This window comes from Onychomys torridus, chromosome 22 (assembly GCF_903995425.1).
Source record: "Onychomys torridus chromosome 22, mOncTor1.1, whole genome shotgun sequence".
In the NCBI taxonomy this organism is placed as follows: domain Eukaryota; kingdom Metazoa; phylum Chordata; class Mammalia; order Rodentia; family Cricetidae; genus Onychomys; species Onychomys torridus.
Genome location: NC_050464.1, coordinates 8,243,603 through 8,253,268, shown reverse-complemented (window position 1 = coordinate 8,253,268; position 9,666 = coordinate 8,243,603). Strand labels below are relative to the sequence as shown.

General features: G+C 44.2%; 1 long non-coding RNA gene across 1 annotated transcript; it reads right to left on the bottom strand.

The window, feature by feature from the left end:
• Positions 1-8,677: 8,677 nt before the first annotated feature.
• LOC118572390 lies at positions 8,678-9,666 on the bottom strand. Its single transcript, XR_004943489.1, has 3 exons — positions 9,587-9,666; positions 9,350-9,469; positions 8,678-8,991 (listed from the first exon to the last, which is right to left on the bottom strand). It is a non-coding gene; the product is annotated as an uncharacterized LOC118572390 (long non-coding RNA).

Below are 9,666 nucleotides of genomic sequence, written 5' to 3'. Positions count from 1 at the left end.
TAGCCACCCAACTACACAGCAAGCCATGGAGAAAGAAACAAAGAAAAGGTATACAAAATTAGAGAAAGGTAAAAGCCCAAAGGCAAAAGCTAGATGGGCTACATCAGAGTTACTAAAGCTAGCTAGCAATAAACCAAGCTAAGGCCCATCATTTATAATTAAAAGTAAGCCTCTGTGAGTGATATATTTGCGAACTGGGTGGTGGGCCTCCCAAACAGCAAAAACAACCTTGTTCTATACACCATTCAGGCAATTAACAAGTCCCAGGGTCTTGGTCTAGGAACAACAAGAACAGTATTTTAGTCATCTGACACTCTTTGATTGGAGTAATTGCCATGTCAAACCCTATTTCCATGCCTTTGGGACCTATATTTGTCTCTGATAGTAAAAATAATAACAACAAATAAAAAACAAACTAAGGTACAAAATTACAACAAAGTGTTTAGAGGACAGATAACCTGAACAATAAGAGGACACACAATAGAAGTCAGGTCATTTTTTTATCTGAACTACAAGTATACCTCTGCTTAGAAAACAATTGTCACAGGCATTAGTTTACCCCTGAATGATTTACATTTGTGAGCTGCACATCAAATTTACTTTTTAGAAAGTTTAATCTGGCAACAGTGCAGAGAATGAATTTGATGAAGTGAGTATGCTTGATTCAATTGTGTTCCAAGCTTTGCTTACAATTAATTATACCTTTTGCTGTGTCTTATTAACTAATATTATTCAACAGATTTGACCTGAAAAATCTATGATGACTTTTGTTGATTTTTATTAATGCTGTGGGAAGGCACTTTATGGAACTTTAAGGAAAATGAGGAAGCAGGTGGCCATTCACACATTTACTGGATTACTCCAAGGGTTTCCCAAGGGTGTGACTTATGCTTTGTGTCTGATGTAAGGCTGCTCCAGAACAAAATGCCAACAATACCAACAGTTCATCCCAGCTTCTCTCTATGATACATTCTCTATGATACGTATGTCCCACTCCTACGGAAATGCCATTCACATACCATTAAATACAATTTACTTGGTCCCACTTGCTCAAAGTCAGTCAGGAATGCCAGCTCATTCCCTTACTGAAACAATCACCCACTCTCTTCAAGGACAATTCTTCAGCCTCCCTCACCTGGAATTCAGATACTTTGGACTTAACTTTCCATCTCAAATGCTTGCTTTTGTGTATTTTTTTTTAAAAAAAGAAAGAAACAATTAGAAAACATCACCACCTACATTTATTCCCCAGAAACTAGTCCACATCTCTAAAGGTGCCATCATCTCCCTCTCCTGCCATCCTAGGGACCAAACACACTTACACTCAAAAAAAACACTCACACACACAAAAAACACTCACACAAACACACACAAATAACTCACACACACACACTCACACACACTCACACACACTCACACATACACAAACACTCACAGACACACACAAAAACACTCACACACAGAGTCACACACAAAAAAAAACACTCACACTCAAACTCACAAACACACACACAAACCCTCTCACACACACACAAAAGCAAAAACTCACACACACATACAAAAACAAAACCACACACACAAAATCATACACACACACTCACACACACAAACAAAAACAAAACCACACACACAAATACTCTCTCACACACACACAAACAAAAACACAGTCTGCTAACAGAGTTAGTATCACTTCATGGGATCTTTACATTAGGAAGATTAGGAGCACCTTCTCATAGGCCACTCAGAAACAAAACCCTTGATGCCTCTGCTCAGCTCTAACTGAAAAGCTTGGCTTTTATGCTTTTCCCAGATAAAGTTTCCTGCCTTTTTGGGCTCTCTGTTGCTCTTCATCCTTACTCTCCCAAGTATTTCCCTCAGGGGACTTTGACCCACTGTCTTTTACTAGCTTGAAGAGACAGAGGTTTTTAGGAATTTCTCCCTGCCTAAGGCATTGCAGGGAAGATTTTTAAAGCTTGAAAGAGAACTTAGAGAGGCTTTGCTGTCTTAAGTTTGTTGTTTTCCCTTAGAGCTAGTCACAGGTGGTCCCCATACTAATATCTTCTGGTGATTCTAATTTTTGTCCTTCTAAGAGAGAAAGTTAAAGGCTTCAGTTTTTAAGTTTTTTAAAAGAGAAAGATTAAAGCTTTTTTTTGTTTGTTTGTTCGTTTTTGGAGACAGGGTTTCTCTGTGTAGCTTTGTGCCTTTCCTGGATCTCCCTCTGTAGACCAGGCTGGCCTTGAACTCACAGAGATCCACCTGCCTCTGCCTCCCGAGTGTTGGGATTACAGGTGTGCACAATCACAGCCCGGCTAGATTAAGGCTTTTAAAGAGATTTTCCCCAAAAATTTTCAAAGAAAACCTTTATAGTGTAAGAGAAAGATTTTTTTTCCCAGGAGAGAAAGACCAACTTTTCCCAAAACTTCTCAGATTTAAATTTTGGCTTTTTATGCCCACATTTTTTTGCCTCAGGGAGAAATCACTTTCTCCTGCCATTTGGACTTAGCCTTTCAGCTGTCCCCAGGTCAAAAGTTTCCATTTCTTCCCCATAAGCTCAAGGAAGAGCTTTTTTACTACCCATAAAGCTCAAAGAAAGATTTTTTCCCCAGTTTGTGTTCACAGCCCCCAAGTTAGAAAATTGAAGAGTTTTTCTGTCTACTTGCTTTTAGTTATCTTAAATTTTCTGCACGATCTTACATTTCTAAGTTTTTCCTACACTATATTACTACACTATGCCTTATATTTCTCACAGAAAGAAATTGAGAAAGGGAAAGATAGAAAATTTTGACAGTAGAGAATATTGCGCTGCTTCATCAGACATCCTTCCAGTTCATTTTCCTTTTCTCTCAAGGATAAAACCCCTGCCCCTGTGTGTGTGTGTGTGTGTGTGTATGTGTATTTTTTCCCATAAAACTGGCATGCCACTTTCCACTGGCAGGACTGACTCACAGTTTTGCCAAAAACTCTGTAATAAAACTATTATTTTCTATTTTCTTTTGTCCCAATTACTTTGTCTTTAGTCCCTGTTCATTTGTCTTTAGTCCCCTTTTTTCTTTTTTTTCTTTAGTCCCCCTTTTTTTTCTCTCCCACCCCCTTTTTTTTTTGTCTTTAGTCCCTGTTCATGGCGCCATTCTGTGGGGCATTTACCCACCAACCCCACAGCTCCCCAGAGATTTGAATGTGGGCAGCAGGAAATATTAGATAGGATTTATAGTGTGGAGATAAACAGATAGAAAATACAGGATAGCTTCAAGAGGGCCTGGAACCTTTTCTAACAGGCCCTGACTGTCTCTGCCCCAGGGTATTTATAGAGACACCAAGTAGGTGGAGCTAAAGACCTCCCCCCAGCCAGCTAAGTGCAGACCATCTCAGACATCTGCACTCAGGCCCGTGGCCCTAATCATCCTCTATGTGAACCTGCTGGATAAAGCCACAAGGAACCCGAAAACCAGCTGGGTGGTCCTAGCCAATGAAAGACTCATGGAGTACTTTTCAATGAGTAATAAGAGTGCAGGTAGCTTGCAGATTCATTTCAGGATTATGTTCTGCTTCTGCTGTAAATAGTTGCAGGGAAGACCACCAGCTATACCATGGTGAGAATAGGGTATTCAGAGCAGGTCTGTTGAGCTGTTATATCTGTTGATATGTGGATGGATGATGAGCCAGACTGTGGTTCTGTTGGTCTATGTGGTGACCTGGACAGTGGTCCTTGTACTTGGAGCATCACTATGAATCGATTTCTTGGGTAGGGAGTAACTGTAGTCCTTGCATGGGAGGATATGATTCTTGAAATATCACTGTCCAGTGCATGCACCCACAGGCAGGCTTTTGGTGTGCACTTGGAAGACACATTAGAACACTAAATGTCTGGTTTCTAAAAGTTCTGAATATTACATTTCACTTTCATCTTTCTCTTATAAATGTTTTCAGTATTTTAGAAACTGGGAGAAAGATGGTGTTGTGGAATGTGTTTCAGTAGTACATGATTAGAATGCTTCTCACTTTCTGCTACCACCAGCTGCAATGTTGATTAAGCAAAGTTTAGTTCTAGGGGACAAAGGAGTTTATGAGCTACAGAGGTTTTAAGGTGTGCATGGTGTTGGGTAGATAGATAGGATAGAATTCACATTTAGAGCAATAATCCATGTACATAAAGCAGATTTTAAATTATTCTTCTATGTTGCTTTGGGATTGGACATCAGTGGGGCTGGTCTTACCAGCATAAGGAGCTACAGAGCCATAGCAAGAGATCACCTCCTTTTGCAAAGAGAGGTCTAGAGCATGGGGCTTCTGCCTTTGTAAGAAATATCAGAGGGTTGCGGATTTAGCTCAGTGGTAGAGCACTTGCCTAGCAAGCACAAGGCCCTGGGTTCTAACCTCAGCTCAAAAAAAAAAAAGAAAAGAAAAATCAGTAGCTTGAGGATTAAAATCAATTGTTCAAAGTTCAGTTTGAGTTAATTTTGTGGTAGTTGTGAAGTCTGTGCTTATTTATTTTCTGTGCACATAGAATCATAACTAGCTGGGTAACATTTTTCAAGATCACGCTTTTCCTGGTTAAGTTACCTTTGGCCTCTGATTTATTGTTGACTACATTTTTCTCCTTTTGTTCTTAGTTTTTCTCTCTATCCCCTTCAGTTTGTCACAAATATTACACTTATTCTTTTTTTTTTTTGGGGGGGGGGGGTTCTATTAACCTTTTTTTTCTTGAATTTTCTGATTTCTTTTTTTAACTTTTTTTATTATATTTGTGTTTTAATTTTACACATCAGCCATGGGTTCCCCTGTCCTCTGCCCTCCCATCCTCGCCCCACCTTCCCCCATCCCCTCCCCTCCATTCCCATCTCCTCCAGGGCCAAGACTCCCCTGGGGATTCATTTAAACCTGATGGATTCGGTACAGGCAGGTCCTGTCCCCTCTTTCCAGGCTGAGCATATGTCCCTGTGTAAGCCCAAGGTTCCAAACAGCCAGCTCATGCACCACTTCCTCAGGCACCTGCACACTTATGCTCATGCTCACACATACAACACATAAATGAAAATTAGTGCTTAAAAAGTAGTTCCAGGGAGTTCCTGTATTCACATTCTGCACTGTGGAAGCTCTCACCAGAACCTGACTGTGCTGCCTCTGAGCTCACACTCCCAGCCACAGAGCTGTAAGAAAGAAATATTTGTTCTGCCAAACCTAGGTAATGACAAAGCTTCCTTGAGATGGTCCATCCAAACCTATGCACTTCACTACAGCATCCCACATCGACAAAGCATCCTCTATAGGGTCGGTACTTCCAGGGAGGAACAAGTCCCTCTTTTAATCACTTCTGACCTGTGTTCTTCAGCACTTATGCATTCCAACCAATCTTCTGACATATGTGGGTTGAGTAGAATGTCCCAGCTCCACTGAGCTCTATCTGTCCCTCTAGGGGATCTGGTCTTCTCTCCAGGGCAGCTCAACTTAGGAGGAAGAGGAGAGGAAAGACACTTGTCTCCTCACATTACAAAATTGGGGTTTTCTACAGCTGTTATTTTAAATATCTACTTATTTATTGCTTTGTATGCAGATATGTATATTATTTGTTTATATCTATGTGTAAGTGTTTCTGTACATGTGCATGCATATGCATTCCTGTGGAGGTCAGAGGACAACTTTCATGAGTTTAGTTCTCTCCTTCTACCACTACATACATCCCAGGGATTGATCTCAGGTTGTAAGCTTTAGCTGCAAGCCCCTTAACCTGCTCAGCTACCCCTCCAGCACTGAGGTTCTTATAAAGGCAATAATCTCATTCTAGACTATTCCACCCTCATGATCTAATCTCATCTCAAAGTCTCCACCCCTTGATACCACTGTATTGGGAGTAGGTTTCAACATACGAAATTAGGGGGACACAGTCCATCACAAGAACCCTGGGATAATGGCCAGTGTTAAATGGGGTTTTCAGAGCAGTCACCAGTGTGTACTTAACAATGGTCTCATCTCTGAAAATACCTGAGTAATGGTTAGTTTTAACTGTTAACTTGACATCCACCTAGAATCACAACAACTTATGTGTTGTATGTGTGTGAGAAATAAATTACAAGTTAAGAGTACTTGTTGCTCTTGCAGAGGACCTAGGTTCAGCTACCAGTAATTATATGGTGACTCACAGCCATCTGTAGCCCCAGACCCAGGGGATCTGGTACCCCCTCTTGACCTTCGCAAGCACTACACACACAGTGCACATATGTATATGCAGGAAAAATACTCATACATATAAAGTAATCTTTTTTTTAAAGATGACAGTCTCAATGAAGGATTATCCAGATTAGGTTGGCCTGTGGGCATGTATTTTGGGGATTGTATTAATTATGTTAACTGAGGTAGGAAGACCTGCCCACTGCAGGTGGCACTGTTCCCTATGCAAGAGATACAGGAAGAGTGGAGAAAGTGAACAGAGCCCATGCATGCACGCATTCACTGCTTTCTGTTCCAGATGACAGCTGTAATATGATTAACTCCTGACACAGTGGCTTCCCTACTATGATGGACTGTAACCTGGGAACTATGAAATAAACCAAAACCTTTCTCCTCTGAATTGCTCTTGTCAAGGTGTTTTATCATAGCAAGTGGAAATGAAAGTAAAACAACCTGCTTGTTTTGAGGCTGGTTCCTGGCTTCTGTCCTTATGTGTTCTCTTCTTCTGCCAAGTTCCTGCTGTCTTGGAGAAAGGTCCCAAAGATGAAGAATTCTGATGAAACCTTGTAGCAGGAATCTTACAGGTCTTATTAATAAGATCAGACCCGAGGCCAGTTATTGGGGTGAATGCTGAAAGATCAGAGAAGCAGAACAAGCCACAGCTATCTCACCTTGCTAGTTCCTCAGGTGATCCTGTTTCCTCAGGCTGGAAGCTTCTGAGTCCTCCTCCACATGAATCTCAGCTGAACTGTGCTGCTCCAAAGCCTGAATGCTAAACCAGCCAAATGCTTAACTAACTAAATGCTTAACTAATTCTGGTGCCTGGTTTTCACGTCTTATATATCTTTCTACTTCTGCATTACTCCCTGGGATTAAAGGCTGGATTTCTGGGATTAAAGGCGTGGGTCACCATGCTTAGCTGTTTCTAAAGTGGCCTTGAACACACAGAGATCCACCTGGCTCTGCCTCCCAAGTGCTGGGATTAAAGGCGTGCACCACCACCGCCCAACTTCTGCTATGGCTTACTCTTCCCATTTTCTAACCACCATTTGTGGCTCTGTCTCTAGTGGCTGTCTGTTCACTGACCCCAGATAAGTTTATTTTGGAGAACATACAATATCTTGGGTTAACACAATACTACAAAACCTCTTACACAACTTCAAAGACTCCCTGCTCCACCAAACTCAGACTTCACAGATACAAGTTGGTAACTGTTTGAGAGTATCCTACAGATGGACTGGTTTCCACACAAATAGCCCATACCACGGATGACCTACCCAGGATTTTTTATAGGTTTGTTCCCATGCCATCACCACCTTATCCACCTGTCTATATGAACCTCTCAGCTCCAGACAGAATCTGGGACCAGGAACTCACAGAGAGGTGAACTCAGGCTATAGACAGTGGCTAGACCAGTACCCCTAAGACCTCACAGATCAGCTGCTGGAACGAGGAGCCCGATCTACAGCCTGGTTGACATCAGTGACAGTGCTTGTACCATAGAGTCCATTCCACTTTTCATACCCCATCAACTATCTCAGAATAGCTGGACCTGCTGATACAGGCCTGTAATCTCAGCCACTTGGGAAGCTGAAGCAGAAGGATGACACATTTATGGCAAGACTGAACAACTCAGTGAGATTGTCTCAAAAATTAGAGGGCTGGGGTGTGGCTCAGTGGTAGAGCACCTGCCTAGAATCCCCCAGTGAGGGGCTGGGGTGTGGGTCAGCAGAAGAGCACCTGCCTAGAATCCCCCAGTGAGGGGCTGGTGATGTGGCTCAGTGGTAGAGCACCTGCCTAGAAACCCCCCCCCCCAGTGAGAGGCTGGGGTGTGACTCAGTGATAGAGCACCTGCCTAGAATCCCCAGTGAGGGGCTGGAGAGTGGCTCAGTGGTAGAGCACCTGCCTAGAATCCCCCAGTGAGGGGCTGGGGTGTGGCTCAGTGGTAGAGCACCTGCCTAGAATCCCCCAGTGAGGGGCTGGGGTGTGGCTCAGTGGTAGAGCACCTGCCTAGAATCCCCAGTGAGGGGCTGGGATGTGGCTCAGTGGTAGAGCACCTGCCTAGCATGTAGGAGATCCTAGGTTCAATGTTGTACATACACTGTAATTGTTTTCAGGAAAAGTGGACAGTCCATTACGAGGCCATCTGTGATTTTGTCATGGTGGTGCACACTTGCAATCTCAACACTCACAAGGCTGAGGCAGGAGGACTGAGACTTCAGGCCAACCTGGGGTACACACACAAAGTCCTGTCTCAAAACCCCAGAACACAAAAAATTTCCTACTTTATGTAACTCAGCACCCTCTTCCTAGGTCCTGGAAAAAGCTGAGCCTCCCACTTTGGGAAGGGAGGGCTCATCACCAGCTACTGAGGTAGAAAAACAAAGACCACATGCATGCATGGACCTTGTGATGTCAGTGTCAGGGACTGTTGGGGGAATGTCAGGTCCAAAGTTGAGAGGAACTGGTTGGCCAGGAGCTGGGGGCTGATCTCAAAAGGAAAGAGCATTATTAAGCTTAAAGAAATAACTTTTATTTTTAAATGGTGCTGCAGGTGAGTCTAGTGAGGTCCACATCTGCCCCTGCTAGAAAACTGGTGTTCACCCCTAGCCCCAGCAGCTGAAGGGCCTCTGGAGGAGACAAGAAGTCTTGGGAGCAGAAGTGGGGAGCCCCCAATCCTGCACCTGGTAGGCCCTCATGAGGCCACAGGTCCTCGTCCCCAGCTTTGGACCACACAGCAGCCATCTCATGAGCCAGGAGGACAGCGGGAGCCAGCAAACGGGTTGTCTTCCCTCCACATAGCTCGGTCTCCTTCAGTTTGGATTTCTGATGAATAGTGACAAAATTTAGCTTCGTGATGCTGTCAAGGAATGGGGACAGTTCCCCAGCCCAGGCCCCTGTGCTGTGGCCATGCCTAGGGAGGAGATCTATGGGAGTGGAGATCAACTGTCCCCTTAGAGTAGTGGATCTTCTGGGAGTTCAAAGGGTGCATGCAGTTGGGCATCCAGTACTAGACCACGCCCATCCATCTGGCTTCCTTTCTACCGCCCACCCAATTCTCTGCATCCTTGTCATTATTCTGTCCCTGTATCTGTCTTTGCCAACCGCTGATTCTTTCCCTTTCGGCAGGTCCCCAAATTCCTCTCTTCCCACACCCACTAACCCACTACGGGGCGGTAGAAACCTTCAAGTACGCTTGGAAAGCTTTCCTGGAGGTCGGCAGCCGGGTGAGGGGCGCCATAGGCAGCAGGAAGCAGCAGAAACAGCAACACCAGTGGTGGCCACATGTCTCCGGGACAGGGCGCTGCAAAAGGATGGGCTTATCCGTCAGAAGCCCTCCCTGCCCAGCCGTCCTCTATCCCCTCCCTCTGGTGCACGCCAAGCCCACCCATCTCTGGTCCTGGAAGGCCCGCCTTCTCACTTCGGAAGTGCCCTGTGTCAGTCCTCAACCTGGTCAACGGTCTCCAGCGCTCCAAGAACTGTCAAGTGCAGACAGTTGTG